The following is a 23,567-nucleotide window of genomic DNA, read 5'->3' on the forward strand; positions in this document are numbered from 1 at the left end:
TAAAAATACAAGCTACGTGCACATTGCTGAAAGCCACATGCAAACAATATGAAGCGCCTGCTCTGAGAAATAATCTAATACTGGATACAAACGATTTTGCCAACGTAGCAAACTCTTGAGCATGTGGGAGAGGAGCGTAATACTCACCTGCTCTATCTCCCACTTAGTCGTTCTTCTTGCATGGCAGCCCACCTAGGTGGCAAATGGCCAACATTAAATTAACTACTGAGCTAAAAATAGTCCAAACAACAACTATGTGTGGGAAAATCCTCATAATTCTGAGAGATAAAAAGTTATTAATGGGGGGGGGGGGGTAGAGAAGTTCTGTGAAAAGACTCATCCTCAGGGATGCAGGGGTCCAGCAGGGTACAAATGTAAGACCCATTTCCACCTACCTCCCACTCTGAACTATCTTTGTGCTTTCCCAAGGGCCCGAACTTCAAGGCAGCCCTTCTTTAGCTAGGCTCCAGAGATGTTTGAGTCATTTGAAAACTACATTGCCTATGACCAATAACAATATCACAATTCTGGTGCTGAAGATCAAGCCACAGATCCAGCCAAGTTATTTCACTGCAACGTCAACACCAGCAGCTAAACTGAAAGAGTAGAGAATTACACAGGGATGTCCTGCCTATGTAACTATCATCTCCTCTCAAAGATCAGTAAAGTATCGAGACAGCTTACCGCAATCAGCTTTATCATCACTTTATTGAAAATGTGCATGTCTAATATATTGTGTGTCTCAAATAGCTTCTGATAACCAAGTCCAGCTTCTGGCCTTCATGTGTGGCTGAGCTACTAAGCCCAGTGGAACTGTTTCTACTGACAGGAGAAGGGGCAAAGGCGGGTTACTGGTACCTTAAAACCAGTTGCTTTTGGGCAGATAGGGCTCATCAGCTGTGGTTGGCAGCTCAGCTAGGACAAGAAAAACTCTGGTCTCAAACCTCACTGCCTTGTGGCTATACCCACTCATGGGTCAGGCTTCAGGAGTAAGCTGTGAGGAAAATTCCAGAGCTGAAGTCCCTATGGCAGACCTGTGTTGAGCTCAACCTTGACTGGCAACTTCTCCAATGCCACTGGTGCCAAACCATATCAGTCTCTCCCGTTCCCTGGGATTCATTAGCTGCATGGAGAGGGGCAGCCTGCTACACGGGCAACAGCTTGGTCTCTATGTCATACTGTCCTGGTTTACATATTGGCTTGATTAACATGGAGTGTGCTGGGACACAAACTCCAAGGTCGGTGCTGACCAACGGTGGGATTCATGTCTAAGACTACAGGGCTTGCATTTAAGAGGACAGTGGCTAAGTTCAAAGGAGATGTGTGGGTTGGGGCAAGTTGCTATTTTTTTTTAGCTCAGAATAGTGGGTGCCTGGGATGTGGTGCTAGTGGTAGTGGAGACAGATATGATAGAGTGTTCAAGAGGCTCTAGAATGGCAAAGAATGAAGGAGCATGAGCATTGTATAAGCAGAAGGAATTAGTTTACTTAGACATTAAACTACTAGCTTAATTAGTTTAGCAGAACATCATGGACCAAAGATCCTGTTCATGTGCTGTACTCTTATTCTCTGTGTTATCAAGCAGCTCTTATCAATAAAGTTAATGACCCATTCAGTCCGAGTGAGAGCCTCAGCCCAAACATAGGGAGGATCTAAATTCCTGAGGTTTAATGAGATCTGCCACCTTTATCCTCAAGCCAGCACTGAACCAAATGAAACAGGCTGGTGAAGGGCAGATTCTCCATCAACTGGTGTTAAAAGTAGGACCAAATGGCTGAGGTTGCATTTTGTCATAGGATCTCATTATAAGCATTCCTCTAAACTCTGACCTGAGCCGTCTTTTCTTCAGCTGATGCTTCAATCCATTATACTTAAAATTTGGAAGCTTGCCTATGATGATGGTGGTTAGTGAAGAAACACGTCATGTAGCATGATTGAGAAAGATTCCAGCATGGGCAAATATGTGAGAATATTCCAACTAAATGATAAACAAGAGCAAGAAGATAGAACATAATCTCACCTCCTCGAGCAATGTTTCCATCATCAAGTCTGCCAACATCAATATCATGGATAGGAAATTGTACTTGTCTAATTGTAAAGGTCAGACCTGCAATTTTCTTCCTTCAATGATGCATCTGATTCCTTTTTCAAAAATGAAAACCGCTGTGGGAATTGTAATGATTAACCTTTCAAATAGTAATTCTGCATCATCCAAAAGCAGCAAAAACAATCTCCTCGTATAATTCTAGCAATTTTGCCAATTAATTTACATCTGTGTTCTAACTGCTGAACCTACTATTGGTATAAATAATTTCTCATCATTTAACCCATTTAATTTTGGATGCCTCTAATGAATGGATTCTTGATAATCCCTGCTCTAAATAATTATTCCAGCTACACTCTATGTTATCATGTGCGCAGATAATAAAGGACTTCAGGTCCCAGTGGGCATGTGAGCAGTTCATCCCAGGGGATATGAAATGACGACAGGGAGCTGGTCACACACGCTCAGCAGGAGTAGCTGAGTAACAAAATGTTCTCGTGTTAAACACACTAAGTTTGTCTTTATTGAGAACAAACATAACACACTGGTTTCCTCTGATATCCTGCATCCTGGGATTATTCTGATATATCTCATCCACATTGTAGAAAAATCCCAAGTAGGTACCCAAGACAAGACTAATACACAGTAAAAGCAACATAGAGAACTGGATTTAATTCTCACATCAAATTGTGAATATGATTCACTTTTGCCTTTTCTTTGCCATTGGTTTCCTTCCTCTTGCCACTGAGTAACAGGGAGCATTGTTGATTCAGTACAACTCTACAATGCTTTTTGTAATTTGGAGAAATCTCTTACAGAAGAGCAGTACACAACAGGAAAAGGCCTTGCAGCCCATCATTCCTGCACATGATCCATATCCCATCATTCCCTGCGTATTTATGTTTCTATCCAAAGACTCCAATTGCTACCATCATATCTACCCATGAATCACCTACTACTTGCTTAGATAAAAATATCTTGCACACCTCCTTGAAACTTTTCGTCCTCACACTTTGCATGGAGAATCTCAAAGCAGCATTAGATTCCACATTTGCAAAGCTCCAAATGGCTGCTTAAAGAATGGGCAAAGGTTGCAGATTGCTGACTTGCTCAAAATGAGGGAAAGGAAATACAAAACTATTCAAAATGGTTGACTTGGATGTTAACACTTTAAGGAAGGTACAACCATTGTGAAAGAGTAGTTGAAGTGACTTGGAGGCAACGCTGCTCTGCCGTCATCACTGCCAGAGTTCTCTTCCAGTCAACTTTGGCCAACTCCTCTCTCATGCCTCTGTAATCCCCTTTACTCCAACGTAATACTGATATATCTGACTTTAGCTTCTCCTTCTCAAACTGCAGGGTGAATGCTATCATATTATAATCACTTGTTCATAAGAATTATTTTTACCTCAGGCTCTCCAATCAATTCTGGTTCATTGCACAACACCCAAACAAGAGTAGCTGATCCCCTAGTGGGATCAACCACAAGCTTCTCTAAATAAACATCCCGTAGGCATTCTAGAAATTCCCCTCTTGGGATCCAGCACCAACCTGATTTTCCTAATCTACCCATGACTATTGTAACATCACCCTTTTGGCATGCATTTTCTATCTCCCTTTGTAATCTGTAGACCACATCCTCACTACTGTTTGGGGGGGGTGTGTACAACTCCCATCAAGGTCTTTTTACCCTTGCAGTTCCTAAGCTCCACCCACAACAATTCTACCTATGCCTTCTGATCCTCTGTAACCACTTTCTAACAATTTTATTTCATTTTTTTTTTTACCCACAGAGTCACCCCACCCCCTCTGCCTACCTATCAAGTGGTGCTAGGATTAGGCCTATAATAACTAGCTCCAGATTTTTCCTTCCATGAAGTTCAAGTTTTGGAACATAGTAAAAATATACTGATGACATCATTCTGCCAGTTAAATAAAGATGAATTACCATCCAAATATAACTCAGCCATTTCCTGAAAACATTTTAATTTTCAGTTACGTGCACTGTTGCTAAGTAACCAGAGAAGCAATTGGAGTACATTTTCCAAATCCACTCTCACCCTTTATTTGAAAAACTGAAGGACAAATTTCTGCTGAAGAGCTAATGGCAGCTGCAGTACAGTATACAACCACAAACCCCCAGACAGCAAGTTCCAGCCGTAGCGTGCAGTACCCACAGATTAACTATTCCTTCTTAGAATCAGCTGTACAGCATAGAAACAGGCCGCTCAGCTCACCATATACCAGCTGATATTTTGCCTGTCTACACTTGTCCACATTTGAACCATATATTACTGTACTTGCCTTGTTATGTGCCTCTTCAACATAATAAAGATTAGTTTTATTTGTTCCAAGTTCATCGAAACATTGAAACATGCAGTGTGATGGGTTGTCTGGCGCCCACAACCACAGCGTGAGGATTGTGCTATGCAACTGGCAATTCTCGCCACACTTCCAGCGGCAACAGAGCTATCCTGCTATCACTGTAAGTCTTTGGAATGTTGTTCGAAACCGGAGCATCTGGTGGAAACCCACATGGTCATGAGGAGAATGCACAAGCTCATGACAGACACGGGGGGGAGACAAATCAAACCCAAACCATAATCGCTGGCGCTATAAAGTGCTCGCGCTAACTGCTATGCTACTATGCTGCCCTAATTGTATCCGATTCCACCACCTCCTCTAAACTCCAGGTACAGAGGAAATTTAAAAACATAGGCAAGGTGAGGGCGAACACCTTTCAGAAATCTCTCAACTGAGATTCAACAAAACAAGAAAGGCAAAGAATAAAGTGGGTTTTGATTCAGAATTGTTAACAAGGTTAGCAAATCCGATTTCTATTTCACTCATTTCAGCCAAACCTCACTCAGTTTAGGTTCCACTGACAAATGAAACTTCCCCTTCCATCACAACACAGCGGGGAATGAAATTTAAGGCACTTTTCCTATCTGAGCACAATTTTTACTATAATGTCACTTTGGTCACAATACTCGTGACAGTGCATTACAGCAGCTTGGTTAATGGAAATTCTCCCTTACCGAATTCATGTGTCACTACAAAATAATGAGAAGCAGAATAAACATTTGCTTACAGAATTTATGCCAGTTTTGTCTCTAACTCTCATTTCTTTATGTGATGATGATGTGAACAGACACATACACAAAGCTGGAGGAACTGAGGTGCTCTAGGGTTTTGTGTTGCTACTGATTCCAGCATCTGCAGTCTCTTGGGTCTGCAGCTGACGTGACTTCATGTTAAGGAAAAAAAAGTATCACCAAATGGACAGTCTTCTGGGAGCATAATCATAAAGCATAGCTGCTTGTATAGAATTCTTGAATTTTTGCACAGAACGAGGTGGCTGATTATATTGCTGGAGCAACTCAGCAGGCCTTCGATGCAGTTCCTCCAGCACTTTCTGTGCACTACTTTGGATTTCCAGCATCTACAGATTTTCTCATGCTTGTGGCCGATTATATTAGCGATTTCTTCAACGCTCAGTGAACAAGTGCACAACTGCAATGATGATAAAGTTCTATAGCTTACATACTGATGTCAGATAAGGTACTGTTATAGAATTGCTGTCAAAGGCCCTAGATTAGAAGGTACAAAACAAAACAAACAGAAATCTGGTGCAAATGCTGAAAGGGAAAATTGGACCATTAAGGTTGTTGAAGATACAGTATTCCTGCACTAGGACTGGCAAAGAGGCACCTCAGAGTCCTTGCAGCTATTGGCCAGTGCACAAGCCCAGGTCACTGCCATTCCCACAGAACAGAACCAAGAATACTTCAGTACAGCCAGGGTCACCATTCATGCTCTTCTCCAGAGACCATCACACACAAGCAGACTCCCATTAACTGCATCGTTCAGAACAAATATTTCCAGTTATTTTAAACTGTGCAGAATTTTATATTTAACAACAATCCAGTAAAGCATGTTGGATTTTACGAGAAGCAAGAGAAAATCTGCAGATCCTGGAAATCCGAGCAACACACACAAAATGCTGGCGGAACTCAGCAGGTCAGGCATCATCTATGGAAAAAAAGTATAGTCAACGTTTTGGGTCAATATCCTTCAGCAGGACTCTTTTTACGAGTCTCCTTACTAATTATTTTACTTGATCAGCATATCTATAAAATCTTTTCATTTACTCAACCATAAGGATAGTTAAGGTAATCACCATAGAAGAACTGTGTTTCAACATTTACATAATGCTCCTACTGAATATATTTTACCTGAATTCAGTCATAATCATTATATATATAGGTTCTCAAGCTTTACATCCTCAAAAATAGAAAAAGCTTCACAATACTGACCCAATGATGAAACTTAATAATTTTCTACTCTCACACTTGTCTCTATGTGAAAATATCAAGAACCACTCTTGACAGCTGTACTTCATTTATGGCATCATGCTTGCAATTGCTTTTGAATTTTACCCAGTAATTCTTTGAAGTGTGCTGCTTTGCACCTATATACTAAAGTTATTCTTTATACTGCATTCTATGAATGATCAGTTACATTTCATCCCCTCCCAGAGTGAAACCAGTAATGAGCATCTCCAGGTCTTTTCACCAAACTTCAGCAATTCAGTTGGGAACTACTTATTGACAGCCATACCTGTCTATCTGATGTGACTTGGATATCAGGGCTATAGAGGATGGCACTAATGAGAACCAATTTCCCCCGGGATTAATAAAGTATGACTATGACTATTGCTGTGTATGTCCTGCAGGACACATGGTAGTGATCAGTTTTCTTTTTGAAGAGGTGACTAAGTATTTTGGTGAGTGTATAGTGCAGTTGATGTGTTCTACGTGGACTGCAAGCAAGATCTTTGACATGGAAAACTTATTCAAAAGGCAAGAAGGCATGGGATCTAGTACATTTTTGATCCAAAGTTGGTTCTGTGTTTGCAGAGAGAAGTGTGGAAACTTGGTTTAGCAAACCTGTTACAAAAGGGAAACTACAACAGTTGGTATTGGGATTCTCATATGTCAGCCTCGTTGGGACTAACAAGACTGGTGTATTTCCAATGAAAAGTAGGACTCTATGAAGGACAGGAGAACAAAGGGAACTTGTTGTCCATGACCAAGGATCCTGGAAGACAGCAGCACAGGTCGAAAAGTTGGTCACAAACGCAAGTGGACACTTACCTTCATCACTCAGTCACAAAATAAGGACAGGGAGATTATTGTACAATTATATAAATCGCTGGTTAGGCCACTCCTGGAGTAAAGTGCACAGTTCTAGTTAGCATGCTATATAGCAAGGATGTGACAGTCTGCGAGATGGTGTAGCAAAGGATTCACTGGGACATAGTCTGAAGGGAAGCATATAAAACAAGAAAGGCTGGATTGGTTGGAGCAGAGAAAGCTGATGGGAGACTTGATAGAGGCAAACAAGATTACAAGGAGCTAGATAGGGTAGATAGTGAGAAACCTATCCTCTTAAGGTGTTCATGACCAGAAGGCATGGCTTTAATAAAGGGTTACAGATTTACAGGATTAACTTTCTCACCCAGAGAGTGATTAGAAACTGGAATGAACTGCTTGAGGGGGAAATGAAAACTATTTACATGAACACTTAAAACCATGGCATGGAATGATATGGGTCAAATGCACGTAGCTGGGATGAGTGCAGATAGTGATAACCAGCATGGACATAGAAGGACAAAACACTTGTTTCAGCACAGAATGGCATCTTCCCTTCTCCCTCTCCATTTAGAAATTTTACGCTCTGGTGCACCCCTTCAACAAGCCTGAAAATTACACACAGGCATTCTTTTGCCTCCGGATTCAAACTTGTTTTGTCTGATTTTGGGAGCTAGGAACATTTTCAGCAGGAGTTTATGGACAAAATAGTCAGTGATGCTCACAGCTGCCTTGTAGAATGCCTGTAAAAATGCTTGAAAATTTCTAGGCAGGTAGGGTTAGCTTGTCTGTGACTAAAATCTATTTCTCATCATATAAAGCACTACGCTTTCTTTACCCTTAGGGGGTTGTTATCTGTTCCATAGGTTCTTTGCATTTCCATTCAAGCAATCAGCTTTTCTCGAGGCTGCTGAATATATTTGTTTCATCTTGATTGAAGATTCAAATTTCTTTCTCACTACTAAGCTTGATCACTCACCAAATTTGTTCTTCTTCCTCTCTTGATGCAAAAATCAGCATCAGCTTTCTGCTAGTCCTTCGGCGATATTCCAAATCCTCTAATTATCTACTCATACCTAACAGACACCAAGGTGTTAGTGTACAAAGCAGTGGTAATCCCAACGCTCCTGTATGCATCAGAAACCTGGACAACATACCGACGACATCTGAAAAAGTTCCATCAACGCTGTCTTTGAAACATCTTAAATATAAGCTGAGAAGATAGAAGAACCAAAGTCAGTGTGCTAAATGAAGCAAAAACAACAAGCAATTTGAACCCTATATCATCAAGAACCAACTAAGATGGAGCAGTCATGTTGTTCGGATGAAAGATGAACGTCTGCCGAAACAAATCTTCTATTCCCAGCTTAAAGGCGGCAAACGTAAAAGAGGTGGACAACAGAAGAGATTCAAAGACGTCTTAAAAGCCAGCATGAAGAAATATAACATCAACAATTGGGAAACCAATGCCAAGGAAAGGAAACTCTGGCAAGCCATCATCCGAGAAGGAGCAGCAACTTTTGAAGCCAACAGATGTGCAGAATTAAAGAGAAGAAAATGGAAAGAGAGGCAGCAACAACCAAAGCCCTATCTGCCAGCTGGAACTACCTGTCCTGAATGCAGAAGAACTTTCAAAGCCAAGCTTGGACTCATAAGCCACTTGAGAGCCCATAAGTAGATCAACAGAACGAAGACCATCATCCTCGACCTCAAGGGTTAGCCATGACCGACTCATACCTAATAAAGTATCTCTTCCATGACCTACAGAACTGCACAACAGCATGCCTTTCGGATCTGTCTTTCTGCATTTGGTTTATTTAACACTCATTTCCTTCTGTCCTAAATTGTCTGCTGTTTCCCTGTAATTAGCCTCTCAGGCAATAACTAAGCAATAAAACTGTCCGTTTAACTATGATATTTTTTGGGTGCGCAGATATTCTATTACTTTAAACATTGAATCTGCAGTAGACCAAAGGACACTACGGAAACTCCTGGCAATTCTGGACAATGTTTCTCACCCTCTGCATGCCCCCTTGGCTGGACAGAGGAGCACTTTTAGTGATAGACTATAACAACTGGACTGCTCCAAAGAGTGCTATACAAGGTCATTCTTGAGGCTGATTTATACTTGTGCGTACGGGCTACGCCGTAGGCCTGATTTATACTTTTGCGCAGCCCTACAACGTAGTGAGCATGTGTAGTTGTGTCTGTGTCGTTCTGCAATTCACCGCCAAAATAGTAGTTGGCGTTGGGGTTTCTATGCCACTGTGTTGAGTTTCTTCGTGGGAGACATGGACGAGGAAATGCATTTCAAGTATTTTCAGATGTTGGCAGGTAGATTTGACGAAATGGTTCATCGTCTCCAACCATTTATTTTGCATCAGTGTACAGACACGGCAGAGAAAAGCAACCGGAAATGCGTATGAGGGAATGTGATGCTACCAAGCGGACCAATCACAGTTGTTGCGGTCTGCGTCGCCGTGATACGAGTTACATTTTTGGGAAGGTGTATGTCACCCTATGGCGTAGGGTACGTGGTAGCTACTGCGTACATTTGACACACAAGTATAAATCATCCTTTACTCCCGACCATTAGGCTCCATACTGAGTTAACCTATAGCCAGGGAAGTGATGACCCCCCGCCCCTCCTGTCAGGCTGTTTGAGGTAACTTATTTTTTATTCATTCTTTCTTCTCTTCTAATATTTGTATATCTGTGCACTCGTAATGCTACTGTGACACTGTAATTTCCTTTGGGATCAATAAAGTATCTATCTGTTGTGTTTCTTACCTGTGAGAACAGAATACATAATAATTTCTTATATTTTTGGATGACTTTTTAAAAATTTAAATTTTTAACACGTATTCCGTTCATTACTCAATTTCTCTTTCTCCCCCCACCTCATTTAAGACCTTAGGACTGGCTACTTCTGTTTATGTATTAGGGTGGAATCACAGGACCCAGAAGTGAAGATGGCAGCCCTCAGCTTCCAATGAGCAGGTCACTGATTTCAGGTCATTTTCACTCTGCCAGTGGCCACTTTTAAAAGTCAGTGTTCCCTGCTTGTACTTTGAGATTTTCAGCAACCACCCAGGCTAAGAAACTTGCCCACTGAACCATTACAAAAACCATATGGACACAAGCACAAATTTTATCAAATTGACTTCACGGAACTTACTTATAATGTACATTTGTTTTCAAGTGTATTTGTTTTAATGGTTAGATTTTAATCATCTTAAAATTTAATGAGTAATTTTGATAGGGCATCTAGGGCTATGGCTTAAATAGCTCTCAAAATATGCTGACTACTGGAATCTACTAGTCAGCACGCCTTTGGAAGATTGTGCTCAGGGATGTCTGTAGGTTCACTGGTCAGCACAATACTTGGGCCTATGCTCAAGTCTTTTGATTCAGTTATTTTAATTTTTGTTATGTTATTACTAACCATTTAACTTTCTTTCCCAGTAATGTTGATGTCAACTAATATCTTAAATCTCATCTTGGACCACTGTTGCCTTGTTGTGCACTTAAGATACTTCACTGTTTTGGGTAATCTCACTAACAAAATCTAATAGGGAAAGACACCTGCACCTAATTTCTCTTCTCCTCTTCTTTTGAAAGCTACTTTTAGTTTGAATATCATTTTAAAATCTATTTGTAAGGATCTGATTTCCTATTACAGGTGTCCCCCGCTTTTCGAGCATTTGCTTTACGAAACCTCGCTGTTATGAAAGACCTACATTAGTTACCTGTTTTTGCTAACAGAAGATGTTTTCACTGTTATGAAAAAAGGCAGCACACACCCCGAGCAGCCAAGCTCCTCCCCCAGAACTGCATTCTAGCCGGCTTTGCTTAAACACGTGCCTGTGAGCAGCCGGTAGCAAGATAAGTTCTAAGGTATTGGAAAAGCCTAAAAGAGCTCGTAAGGGTGTTACACTTAGCATAAAACTAGACATAATTAAGCGTTTCGATCGTGGTGAACGAAGTAAGGACAAAGTGAGTTTGGCTTGTGGATGTTGACAAAGATGATGTTGAAGAGGTTTTGGCATCCCATGACCAAGAACTGATAGATGAAGAGCTGATGCAATTGGAAGAGGAAAGGATAGCAATCAAAACCGAATGCAGTAGCCAACGGACCTAAAGTGAAGTCGTCCAGGAACTGAACGTGAGGCAACTGCGTGAGATTTTCGCTGCAATGATAAAGTACGACTTTAATTTTTGAAAGGGTATGTCGGTTTAGGGCATATTTGCAGGATGGTTTGAGTGCTTACAAAGAACTGTATGATAGAAAAATGCGTGAAGCTAAGCAGTCAAGCATACTGTCGTTTATCAAGCCTTCCACGTCAGCCACAGCAGACGACGAACCTTGACCTTCGGCATCGAGGCAGGCAGACATAGAAGATGACCTGCCTGCCCTGATGGAAACAGATGACGATGAGATGACACCCCAGTGGTCCCCAACCTCCGATACATTGCCACGAAGAATGCAGCAGTGCAGCGGTAGCTGGGACGCATCCAGCACATCTTTAAGAAAAAAGCCGAAATAAACAAGCTAATTAATTAGGTGCTGCCAGGCACGTAAATGTTGGCCCAGTTCAGAGGTGATTGCCGATTGCGTTGCCTCTGATCTGGACCGGCATTTACGTGCCAGGTGGCACCTAATTAATTAGCTTGTTTATTTCGGCTTTTTTTTCTTAAAGATGTGCTGGGTGCGTCCCAGCCACCTCTGCATTCTTCGCAGATCGGTATCGGTTCGCTGCCCGGAGGTTGGGGACCACTGCACCACCCCAACCTTTGATGACTTAGTCTAACACACCATCATCAGTGTGCTCAGCGCTGTCTTCCCAATTCCGGTAAGTGATACTACACTGTACATACGTTATTTCTACTTTATATAGGCTGTGTATTTTTATGCGTTATTTGGTATGATTTGGCAGTTTCACAGCTTAAAGGTTACTGGGGAGAGTGTTTCTGCCAACAGTGCTTGCGCAGTGTTTCTGCCAAGAGCGCTTGCGTGAGATTTTTGCTACGGAGAACAGTGCGGCAATGATCGTAGAAAAGTATTTCTACTTTATATAGGCTGTGTATTTATATCATTCCTGCTTTTACTATATGTTACTGTTATTTTAGGTTTTATGTGTTATTTGACATGATTTGGTAGGTTATTTTTTGGGTCTGCGAATGCTCACAAATTTTTCCCATATAAATAAATGGTAATTGCTTCTTCGCTTTACCACATTCCGGCTTACTAACCGTTTCATAGGAATGCTCTACCTCCGGATGGCAGGGGAAATCTGCACTGCCTTTCAACTATTCAGTCATAGTCAAACAGTCAGAACACAGAAATGAGCCCCATCGGCCCAACTTGTCCATGCTGGCTAACATTCCAATCTAAGCTAGTCTCCTATATCACCCTAAACATTTCCCTGCATGCATGCAAGAATTTTTTAAAATGCTGTTAATGTGCCTGTCTCAAACAATTCCACTGGTAGATAATTTCACTTACTGTTAGTGTGACCAATAACTTTCCGTAAAGCAAAGCTGTGTCATCTGCACTACAAAATTGTTAATTTATTTGTTATCTTCCCAACTCCACACAAGTTCTGCAACAGCAGATTTTACTCTGTATCTTTAATATTTGGATAGTGATTTGCAAATTCTGTAAGGGCGAATTTCCATTACCAGAACAGCTGTAAAGGGGGTGGGGGTTGCTGGTATGTTACTTGAACTGCTTGCATTTGCCAATGTAATTAATAGCTAATGGGGAAAAATCTACCATCAAAACATTTCACACAAAATAGTCTAGAAAAGAATGAATTTTCATTTGATCAATTTTTGCTACCAATTATTTGCAAAGGTCATTGTATTGATTCCCTTTCCTCTCTCTTCAAGCTCCTTGCCCCAAAGAGCATCTAGACCAACATTTAGACCACTAGAGTATTGTTGAATTTTTAATAGGTATAAGTCCTCACAATTCCAAATGAATGTTCAGAGAAATGAGAGATAATATTCACATATGATGGTTCACTTCTTCTTGAACATTTAAAATAATTCTGGACTGAAATAAAATCTTTAAAATGATCTTGTGTTCCTAAATATTTTAGTGTCACATCTTCAAAAAGATAAGGATCTATTCCACATCTTCTGCTGCTGTAAACTTTACACCTTTTATTTTTATTATCAAAACCTCAGTCATGTCAATAAATGAAAATAAAAACACATCACTAAAGCTGGAGCAGACTACAAACTGAATACAAGTTCTGAAGCAGAATCCTTCCTTTTCACTTGATGTACATACTGCACAAAGTCAACACCGGGGTCAGGATTGAACCCAGGTCACTGGAGCTGAGAGGCAGCAGCTTAACTTGATGCACTACCGTATTATCAAGTGATGCTGAATTGGGTTCTCCTGTAAGGGATAACTACAAAACATCAATCGACTTAACTATGTCTCAGGAGTGATGAGGATGAGCAAAAAGTGGCAGAGGTCCAGACTACCATTATCCACTGACCACAAATGGAAATGCAAAACAGCTCACTAAACCAAGTATTCTAACAATATCCTCAGGAGTAATTTTAACAAGTTATACATCAGGGCATTGAATTATTAGACCAACTATCCAAGGTCATATAGCACAGAAACTGCTTCTATGGCTCAACAAATCCACACCAACTACCAACCATCCAGTTAGACCAATTCCATTTTATTATCTTCACATTCACACCAATTCCGAAAAGACTTTACCACCCATCTACAATGGCCAGTTACTCTATCAGGCTGCTTGTCTTGGAGATGAGGGAGGGCACCTGAACACCCAGAACAAATTCACATGGTTACAGGAAGAACACGCAGAGACAGCGCCCAAGGTCAGTTCTGAACCTAGGCTATTCAACACCATCATACCCTCAGTACTGACCAACAAGCTCAAAAACATGGGCCTTTGTGCCTCCCTCTGCAACTGGATTCTTGACGTCCTCATTGGGAGACCACAATCAGTGTGGATTGGAAATAACATCTCCTCTTCACTGTCAAACAACACTGCGGCACCTCAGGGATCTCTGCCCACTCCTCTAATCTCTCTACACCTGTGACTATGCGACTAGGCACCACTCAAACACCATCGACAAATTTGTTGATGATGACACTTTTAAAAAAAATTGCTTTCTTTTTGCACTGTTTACTTAATTTATTTTTAAAAATTAATCCTCATTGTAATTTCAATTTTTAAAAATATTACAGATACTTTATTGATCCGAAAGGAAATCACAGTGTCACAGTGGCATTACAAGTACACAGATATACAAATATTATAAGAGGAGTAAGAATGAATAAAAAATAAGTTACCTCAAACAGTCTATCAGGAGGGGAAGTCATCACTTCCCTGGCTATAGGTTGACTCATAGAGCCTAATAGCCGAGGGTAAGAATAACCTCAGATAGCGCTCTTTGGAGCAGGGCTATTGTCTTAGTCTATCACTAAAACTGTTCCTCTGTTCAGCCAAAGTGGCATACAGAGGAGGAGAAACATTGTCCAGAATTGCCAGGATTTTCCAGAGGGTCTTTTGTTCTACCATAGCCTCCAATATGTGCAGTTTGACTCCTATAACTGAGCAAGCCTTTCTAATCAGTTTATTGAGCTGGTTGGCTTCACCCATGTTGATGCCATTGCCACAGCACACCACTGCAGAGAAGAATGTACTGGCGACAACAGACTGATAGAAAATGTGAAGGAGAGGCCTGCATACTCCAAAGGACCTCAGTCTCCTCAGGAAGTAGAGGCAACTCTGGCCCTTCTGGTACACAGCCTCTATGCTGGTGCTCCATTCAAGTTTGTCATCCAGGTGCACCCCCAGGTATGTCGGCCCTCACTACATCCACATCCTCACCATCAATTGTAACAGATATTGCAATGTACTGCTGCTGCAAAACAACACATCTCACAACATATGCCAGTGATATTAAACTTGATTCAGAGTTTCTGGCAGAAGACAGCAGCTCTACAAGTGCTGTGTTTTATGTCACAAAATAATCTGCAGATGCTGGGGTCAAAGCAACACTCACAACACGCTGGAGGAACTCAGCAAGTTGGGCAGCATCCGTGGAAAAGATTGGTCGACGTCTCAGTCCGGAACCCTTCATCAGGACTGTAGGGAGAAGGGGCAGAGGCCCTATAAAGAAGGTGGGGGGGAGGGTGGGAAGGAGAAGGCTGGTAGGGTCCAGGTGAAAAACCAGTAAGGGGAAAGACAAAAGGGGTGGGGGAGGGGAAGCAGGGAGGTGATAGGCAGGAAAGGTGAAGAAGGAATAGAGGAAAACACAATAGGTAGTAAAAGGAGATGGAACCATGAGAGAAACCTCTCTGCATTCCGCAGGGATCGGTCCCTCCCCACGGATCTCCCACCCGGCACTTATCCCTGTAAGCGCAAGTGCTACACCTATCCCTACACCTCCTCTCTTGCCACCATTTAGGGCCCCAAACAGTACTCCCAAGTGAGGCAACACTTCACTTTTGAGTCTGTTGGGGTCATCTATTGCATCCGGTGCTCCCGGTGCGGCCTCCTCTACATCGGTGAAACCCGACGCAGATTGGGGGACCGCTTCATCGAGCACCTCCGCTCCATCCGCCAAAACAGGCAGGATCTCCCAGTAGCCACCCACTTCAATTCTGCTTCCCACTCCCATTCAGATATATCCATACATGGCCTCCTCTACTGCCATGATGAGGCTAACCTCAGGTTGGAGGAGCAACACCTCATATACCGTCTAGGTAGTCTCCAGCCCCTTGGTATGAACATAGAATTCTCTAACTTCCGGTAATTCCCTCCCCCTCCCTTCCCCTATCCCTATGTCACTCTGCCCCCTCCCCCAGCTGCCTATCACCTCCCTCATGGTTTCGCCTCCTTCTACTACCCATTGTGTTTTCCCCTATCTCTTCTTCACCTTTCCTGCCTATCACCTCCCTGCTTCCCCTCCCCTACCCCTTTATCTTTCCCCTTACTGGTTTTTCAGCTGGAACCTACCAGCCTTCTCCTTCTCACCCTCCTCCCACCTTCTTTATAGGGCCTCTGCCCCTTCCCTCTTCAGTCCTGACGAAGGGTTCCAGCCTGAAACGTCGACCGACCTTTTCCACGGATGCTGCCTGACCTGCTGTGTTTTATGTCCTGCTCTGCTCTCTATTGGGTTATAGGACTGAAAGTCCAGACAGGAAGCAGCAAAATCTCAGAGAGGACAGAACACATGGGAAATTGAAGTGGGGCCTTGTTGCTCTTGGAAGCTGATACCAATCATCAAGAACCAGATGAAGTACAAGCTTTAATGCAAGCAGTAGAGTTTTGTAAGAGCTGGAGTTCATGAAGCTCAACAATGTTGTACTAGTCAGTAGAACACTGGAAGAAGTAGTAGTTGAGAAGACAAAGGCATGATTGAAGCTTTCAGAAGCAGATGCCGAGGTTGAGGCACAGCCACACAAAAGGTGCAAATTTTTTGATAGCAGTCAGCACCTCCAATTGTACTGCCACTAATTTGACTTACCTACAAGGAAGATCAGCACCTCTACTGGAACCCCAAGCTTCTGATTGCCTACGTGCCAAGTCATGCTTGTCGACTTGGAGCTCTTCACTGTGCTTGGTGTTCCAGCATTAACCATACCCAGACCATTCTGTCATGGATGATTTCCTATCCCTCTCAACGCTATTTCCCTACCTTCCCCCCACAACCTTTAAATATACCCAATGACTTAGCCTCCATAGATGTCTGTGGCAATAAATTCCACAGATTTTCACCACCCTCTAGTCAAACTTGTTTAGCTGCTTTGTGTGTGGCATCTCAGAATCAGGTTTATTATCACCGGCATATATCATGAAATTTGTTAACTTAACAGCAGCAGTTCAGTGCAATATATGATAATACAGGAAGAAAAATAAGTAAATCAATTACAGTAAGTATGTGTATATTAAACAGATGTCAAAGGCCTCCAGAAAATCCAAGTACACAACCTCCACTGACTTGCCTTTTTTCTATCTTGTCAGATATTTCCTCGAAGAATTCCAACAGGCTTGTCATGCAAGATTTCTCCTTAAAGAAACCACGCTGACTTTAACCTATTTAATCATATGCCTTGAAGTATCCCAAAACCTCATTCTTAATAATGGGTTCCAACATCTTCCCAACCACTGAGGTCAGGCTAACTGGCCTATAATTTCATTTCTTCTCCCTCCCTTCCCAAAGACTGGAGTAACATTAGCAATTTTCCAGTCCTCCAGAACCATTCCAGAAACTAATGATTTTTGAAAGATCACTATTAATTCCTTTACAATCTCTTCAACTATCTCTTTCAGAACCCTGGGGTGTAGTCAATCTGGTCCAGCTGACTAAGCTACTGTTATGTACCCCATAACGGGTTAAAAAGGACCAGCAGAAATGGACATACCTGGAGTCTGAGTCTTCTGTTATAAACACTATTTTATTAGTAACTATGTGATAAAGTAATACAAAACCAGATAAGGCAAACAGGTTAGCAGAGTACAGTATGTGCATATATGAGTAAATAAAGTTCCCAAACTTCTCCCAGCTCAGATCATAAATGATACAGTCTTACGATGGTATAGGTATAAAGACAGTTCAGTTCTGGATATTGAATTGAGTAGAGTGGAGAAAGAGAGAAGTGTTTTGTTTTCCCAGTGCCGATGCCATCGAATCTTCCACGTCATCCTCCTGCTCCTGAAACTTATTAAAGTCACCGACTGTGACCACACAAAAGAGAATGCTGTTTTCACGTGGTAAAGCTAACAACCCAGGCGAGGGTTAAGCACACCGATAGCTTTCCACCGGTCACCCCTTTGTCCACACTGTGAGCAAAAACCCCACCTTTGTCGTGGGCACATATAGCTCTACCAGTGTCAGTGTTTTCTGTGTCTCTGGTGTGTCTGATTACAAAGACAGTTGACCTGGTATATATTCCACAACTGCTGAACACCAGCTGTCCATCATATAGCTCTGCCTTACTGTTTCCAAGGCAACTCACAAGCTTTTTGTTGCTCTCCCACTCAAATAAGCTCTCCGCTCTCTCTCTGTTTTTAAAGGAACTGTCCATATTTGATAATCCTTTAGATCTCGTCACACCTCCCTCCTTTTAGGAAAAATTTTGACCAAGGGCAAAATCTTTGCCTTAACTATCAATTATACAGCTTAATGCAATACATGTGTAAGTATCAGGTAACATAACAAAGTGTATACAAACTTGAATTTAACATTCAGACAAACAGTCTGCTATGTTGTCAGTACCTTTCCACCTGTTTTATTTCCATGTCATATTCTTGCAAGATCAAATTCCAGTTAAGTAACCTTCTATTCTTATCCTTCATTTTCCTCAGAAACACTAATGGATTATGGCCCATGTAAACCACAAGTGGTTTCTGCGCAGGACATATGTAGACATCAAAATGTTGCAATGCTAAAATGAGTGATCGCAACTCTTTTTCAACAGTAGAGTAATTTTTCTGATGCGTATTAAATTTCTTTCAGAAATAAGCTACTGGATGTTCAATTTCATCATCACCCTTTTGCAACAATACTGTCCCGGCAGCTTCATCACTAACGTCCACCGCGATCGAAAATGGTTTATTAAGATCAGGTACTTTGAGCACAGGATGATAACACAGGATGGTTTTCAGGCGTTCAAATGCCTCCTGGCAAAGGTCACTCCATACAAATCTTTCACTTTTCCCCAGGAGTTTCGTTAGGGAGACAGCGATGTCTGCGAAGTTCTTATAAAACTTATGGTAATACCCAACAATTCCTAAAAACCTTCTTAACGCTTTCTTGCCCGTTGGAACAGGAACCTCAGCAATAGCCTGAACCTTGCCCTGCACAGGAGCCAGTTAGCCCTGGCCTGCTACATAGCCAAGATACATGACAGTGGCGTGGCCAAATTCACTTTTAGCCAGGTTTACAGTAAGATTCGCCTTGGACAGCCTTTCAAACAGTTTCTCTACTGCTGAGATAGACTCTTCCCATGTGTCATTCCATTCCAGATTATCAATATAAGCCCCTGTATTTTCTAAACCCTGAATCACTGAATTCATCATCCTTTGGAATGTCCCTGGAGCATTTTTCATCCCAAAGGGTAAAACATTATACTCATACAGTCCAGATGGCATCACAAATGCAGATATTTCTTTAGCCTTTTCTGTCTAAGGAACATAACAGTATCCTTTCAACATGTCAATCTTTGTAAGGTATCTAGCCTTCCCCACACTATCAATACAGTCGTCCATTCTTGGGATAGGATAAGCATCTGTCTTGGTTACTGCATTAACCTTCCTGTAGTCTGTACAGAATCTCATGCCTCCTCCCGGCTTAGGGACAATAACGCAGGGCGATGCCCAGTCTGAGGTAGATGGCCTTATAATGCCAGCTGTCAGCATGTATTCAATTTCTTGTTTAACCATTTTATTTTTGTCTTGGTTCATTCTGTATGGGTGCTGCTTAATTGGATCAACTTTATCTACAATTACGTCATGTACTGCAGCTGTGCGCTGTCTTGAAATGTCAGGGAATAAATTAAGCCTTTCAAGTGTTTTTGCTGCTCAGGTTCTAAATGATGGATTTTACGGTCAAGATTTTCCAAGACAATAGTGTTTTCGAGCCTTGTGGAGACTACACTGAGCTTATTAAAATTATCTGGTATCTCGGTACCAGGTTCCACAGCTTCATTTGTTTTCATAACAGTACTCACAGGTGATGTCTCCGTGTCATGATAAGGCTTGAGCAGGTTTACGTGCATGACTTGAGTAGCCTTCCTTCAGTCATGAGTTCTAATAACATAATTCAAAGAATAAATGTTCTTAATTATCTGGTATGGTCCACTAAATCTCACTTGAAGAGGGTTAATAAGGTGGGGGAACAGCACCAGGACCTTATCTCCAACACGATATATCTGTTCTCTAGCTTTCCAGTCATACCACAGCTTCATCTTTATCTGAGAGTGCTGTAAATTCTCCTTTGCAAGGTCACAAGCCTTGTTAAGTCTGCCTCTGAATTCCAAAACATAATTAAGCACGCTCACACACACTTTCGGATCAGACCACTATTCTCTGAGTAGGGACAAAGGTCATCTAGCTTTGTGACCAAAAACAAGTTCAAAGGGACTGAACCCCAATGATTCTTGAATCAGATTCCTAACAGCAAATAAGAGTAGGGGAACCCTCTCATCCCGGTTTTTTTCCATTTTCCACACAATATGTTTTAACATGGTCTTAAGAGTGCGGTAGAACCATTCCAAGGCTCCCTGGAACTCTGGGTAATATGCAGATGACACAATGTGCTTAGCTCCCAGTTCTCTAACTATCCCCTGGAATGTTCTCGAAGTAAAGTTACTACCCTGGTCAGATTGAATTTCTTTAGGCAGATCTACCAGTGTGAAAAACTTGATGAGTACTTTTACCACAGTCTTGTCCTGGATGTTTCTGAGAGGCACTGCTTCAGGGAACCTAGACAAGTACTGATGACCAGCTGCAGCCTTTGGCAATGGGCCAACACAATCCACTATGACCCAACAAAAAGGTTCACCAAAAGCACGTATCGGTTTAAGTGGTGCTACTTGAATAAACTGATTAGGTTTCCCCACACCCTGGCAGGTATGGCAAGTCCTGCAAAAATTCACAACATTCTTTCTTAAATTAGGCCAATAGAATTCCTTCATAATCCTGTTCACTGTCTTTCTCACTCCAAAATGTCCACCTAAAGGCATACTATGAGCCATGTTTAAAATCTCAGCCCTGTAAACTTTTGGGACCACAACTTGATGTTCAATGGCCCAATCCTCACTTGCAAGCACAGTAGGTGGTCTCCATTTCCTCATTAACACCCCATCCTTTAGATAATATCCTACTGACTCTCTCTGAACCTGCTCTTCTGTGAGAGCTGTCTCCTTTAATGCAGCAATTTCTGAATCTCAGATTTGTTCTGCTATAAGTTCATCTCTGGACAAGGACGAACATTTCTCATCCTCCTTACTACCCAAATCCTGCTGTAACATGGAAGGTAGAGAAGTCTCTGACAAATTATCATGATTTGAACACCTGGTTTTGCTATCATGGGTCTCAGAATCCCCCTGCCCCAAACTATCTGCATCAGCAGACTTTTTAGACATGCTTCGGGTTACTGCGCATGCGGCGTAAACATCAGTATCCATGTGTGGGTTGTCAGCCACAGGCTTGCTTGTTAGCTGCACTGCTGAGTAAACATCCCCACCTGCAAGGTCATTATCCAGCAAGACATCAACATTGTCTATTGGTAACTCAGATCGTACCCCTATCTTAACAGGTCCTGACATCAATTTGCATTTCAAAATTACCTTATGCAAAGGCACAGATTCAGTCCCCTTTCCAATTCCTTTAATAATATTGACTTCATCGATCTTCATCTCAACACCAAAGTCCAATATCAGTGACTGAAAAGCTCCAGTGTCTCTCCAGATTTTCAACAGAGCCGGGGTTGGCCCCTCTTTTACAAACACAAACCCATCTGAGGTAACCCGCATAAATCCCTCTTGCACTCGGTCAGACCCCTTCTTTCACCGTGGTGTCTCAACCGACTGAACACAACCAATTGCAACTGTCTCCTTTTCTTTTCCTTTTTCCCTTTTCACAGCAAAACAATCTGCCACCACATGACCAGGCTTCTTACAATAGTGACAGGTAAAACTGGCAAACTTCTCTTTTAACTGCTTTCCTTCCTCCTTACTCTTGTCACTAGTTCCTAACTTACTCTCTGGTTTAACCTGTGGGGTATCTTAGTTGTCTCTGCTACTCCTTTGGTAGCTTTTGCTGGGGAAAAACTTTACCTTGTGGGTTAAAGCATACTCAACTGCTAACCTAGCAGACTCTGACAGGGTCGCAGCCTCTTTTCCACTCAAGTACGTCTTTATGTTAACAGGGACACAGTTTTTAAATTCTTCAATCAGCATCAACTCCATTAAGGCATTCATGTCCTCATCTGCACTTTTTGAGTACACCAACGATCAAAATACAACCGTTTTTCATGGGCAAACTCCACATAGGTTCGGTTCCAAGACTTTTTCAAATCTCGGAACTTTTGTCTATACGCCTCCAGAACCAACTCGTGAACCTTAAACACCACGTCTTTCACTATATCATAATTCTTTGACTGTTCAAGGGTCAAGGCAGAATACGCCTGCTGAGCCTTCCCTTCAACACACTTTGTAACAGGACAGCCCACTGATCCTTTGGCCATTGCCGAGTCTGGACCACCTTTTCGAAGTGCAGGAAATACCTATCGAATTTGGCTTCATCAAATGGTGGTACTAACTTAATTCCTTGGCTGATATTAAGCAGTACCACCAACTCATCACCACGACCTGGCACTTGGCCTCCTTGCCGCATCCCCTCCCTCTTGAACTCCCTCCGTTTGTCCGCCTCTCTAGCTTCATGTACCCTCTGCTTTTCTGCTTCATCGGCCTCGAGCTGTTTTAGCTGTAACTCATGCTCATACTTCATTTTTGCTGCCTGAAGCTGAGCCTCAGCCTCAGTAAGTACTTTATCTTCAGCAAACATTTCCAATGCTTCCTCCTCAAATGTTCCTTTGGATGCATAATGCTGTGCTATTAACCTCTTCATTCTAGTAGTCACCTTAACTTTTAACTTATGAGCAATTCCCACCAACACATCCCTCTTAACATCATCCAATGCCTCAGGGGTTGGTTCTGCCACAAACTTATTAACCTCAAGCTCCATTTCTGCTGATATTCCACTCACACAAAGCAGCAGGGATTTTCCCCCAATCAGATCAACTATTCAATCAAGCCCCAATTTTTAAAATGGCTCCCACCAATTTGTTCATATCCCAAATGAAGGCCCCAATTTGTTACGTACCCCGTAAAAAAGACCAGCAGAAATGGACACACCTGGAGTCTGAGTCTTCTGTTATAAACACTATTTTATTAGTAACTACGTGATAAAGTAATACAAAACCAGATAAGGCAAACAGATTAGCAGAGTACAGTATGTGCATATATGTGAGTAAATAAAGTTCCCAAACTTCTCCCAGCTCAGGTGATAAATGATATGGTCTCACGATGGTATAGGTATAAAGTCAGTTTAGTTCTAGATATTGAATTGAGTAGAGTGGAGAAAGAGAGATGTTTTGTCTTGCCAGTGCCGATGCCGTCAAATCTTCCACGTCATCCCCCTGCTCCTGAAACTTATTAAAGTCACTGACTGTGACCACACAAAAGAGAATGCTGTTTTCACGTGGTAAAGCTATCAACCCAGGCGAGGGTTAACACACCGACAGCTTTCCACCGGTCGCCCCTTTGTCCACACTGAGCAAAAACCCCACCTCTGTCGTGGGCG

General features: G+C 42.1%; 1 protein-coding gene across 5 annotated transcripts in view; it reads right to left on the reverse strand.

The window, feature by feature from the left end:
• Positions 1 to 23,567, reverse strand: part of zdhhc21 (zinc finger DHHC-type palmitoyltransferase 21) — a 76,147-nt gene that overhangs the window by 36,252 nt on the left and 16,328 nt on the right. The window contains exons 1-2 of one of the 5 annotated variants that reach the window (XM_072258032.1): positions 2,021 to 2,090; positions 148 to 192 (exon numbers count right to left, since the gene is read on the reverse strand). The exons of 2 other annotated variants lie outside the window; for them this stretch is intronic. The gene's annotated coding sequence lies outside the window, so the exon portion shown is untranslated. Of the gene's footprint in view, positions 1 to 147; positions 193 to 2,020; positions 2,091 to 19,930; positions 20,010 to 23,567 lie in introns of those variants that run through there. 2 more of the 5 variants (XM_072258033.1, XM_072258034.1) reach the window with 2 other exon arrangements.

Source organism: Mobula birostris, chromosome 5 (assembly GCF_030028105.1).
Source record: "Mobula birostris isolate sMobBir1 chromosome 5, sMobBir1.hap1, whole genome shotgun sequence".
Lineage (NCBI taxonomy): Eukaryota > Metazoa > Chordata > Chondrichthyes > Myliobatiformes > Myliobatidae > Mobula > Mobula birostris.